A 1,823-nucleotide genomic window follows, 5' to 3' on the forward strand; every position below is an offset into this window, starting at 1 on the left:
ATCCAGGAAAGACCAGTCAACCCAGTCATAGGATTTTGATAGGTCTAGTTTAAGTAACATCCCTTCCCTTTTTCTAGCTTCTATAGAGTGAATCACTTCATGCACCATCATTATCAAGTCTAAAATTTGTTTTCCCGGGACAAAACTACTTTGCTGTTGAGATATTATCAAAGGGAGGAGCTTGAGCAACCTAAAAGTAAGTACCTTCGAAATGATCTTGTAAAAAGAATTGCATAGGCTAATTGGTCTAAACTTGTCCAAGGAATTGGCTCTAGGAAATTTAGGAATGAGAACTAAAAATGTAGAGTTAATCTCCTTTAGAATGCTTCTGGCCCCAAAGAATTCCTAAACAGCCTTCATCAAAACTAGCCAAAACAATTGGAAAAATAAAGTAGGGAAACCATCAGGGCCAAGAGATTTATCAGCTGGCAGAGAGAAGAGAGCTTCTCTAACTTTTGAATTAGAAGGAATGGCCGAAAGTAGTTTATTATGGTCAGGATAGATGATCTGAGGGATGCAGGAAACAATGTCATCCTAATCCATTTTGGATAGCATAGGATCCCAAGACAATAGGGAGGAGAAGAAAGAAAAAACTTCAATTGAGATTTCATCATCATACCCTGTCCTTTCTTTAAACCTATGATTTTGTTATTAGCTTGATGTTTTAGAGTAGTAAGATGAAAAAAATTCATATTTTGGTCTCCCTCTTCTAGCCAGTTAACCCTTGATCTTTATCTCTAGAACTTCTCCTCTTTACTAATAATATTGTGTAATTATGAAAGGATAGATAGCTCAGCCTCCCTATTTAACTCGTCATACCCATCCTCCTAAATAGAGGCTTGGATAGAAGAAAGATTGCTAGATAGGACTTCATTCTCAAAGAATATGTGGCCAAAATCAAACTTGTTCGAAGCTTTAACCATCCTTTTAACATTGCTAATTTTTCTAGCTACCCTATACATAGTTGTGTCTTCCACATCAATACTCCACCAGAGCTTTATCTTGTCAAAAAGATTAGGGTGGGAGGTTTAAATTTTTTCAAAATGAAAAGGAGGATGCCTTTTGGGGCCTATAGGAACAACTGAAAGGGAAATAGGGGAGTGGTCAGAACCCACTCTAGGCAAAAGAGCTAATTTGCAAGAAGAAGACTGCATCCAATCGGGAGCGATAAGAGCTCTGTCCAATCTGACCTGAATATAGTCCTGACCAATGCATTTATTTGACCAAGTAAAGGCACCTCCCATGAGGTCTATATCCAGAAAAGCCAGACCATTAATGAAGTTTGATAGGTCATGTTTACTTTCCCAATCTGGAGGTAGACCTCCCTTCTTCTCCTTATCCAACAGAGGAGTGTTAAAGTCACCCATAATAATTCCTTTCTTTAAATTGCTACTCTGCACTAGACTTTGAGCTCTAGTCCAGTAATTCTTTCTTTCTCTCTTATTGTTGGGAGCATATAAATTTAGTAAGAACTAGCAATCATTGGATGGGATATGAAAAACTTTACACAAAAGAATATTACCTCCATTGTAAGCAGATTCCATTCTAAAAATTTTGGTGTTAAAAAGGGTCAACAGACCCCCAAAGGCACCATCTGAGTCCAAAGTCTCCCCACTCATCAAGTTGCTAAACTTAATCTTCCCCAAAAAGTCCTCTTTCATCTTAGTTTCTTGGATCATCAAGATGTTTGGTCTCTGATCTCTAATTAGGTTCTTGATAATTTTGTGTTTATAGGCTCCATTAAGGCCCCTAATATTCCATGATATTATCTTCATATTTAATTCTTGGAACACTCCTGAAGAGTTCTCTAGCACCCATATGCC

This window comes from Cupressus sempervirens, chromosome 5 (genome assembly GCF_028749045.1).
Source record: "Cupressus sempervirens isolate cs-2001-9-10 chromosome 5, ASM2874904v1, whole genome shotgun sequence".
Taxonomy (NCBI): domain Eukaryota; kingdom Viridiplantae; phylum Streptophyta; class Pinopsida; order Cupressales; family Cupressaceae; genus Cupressus; species Cupressus sempervirens.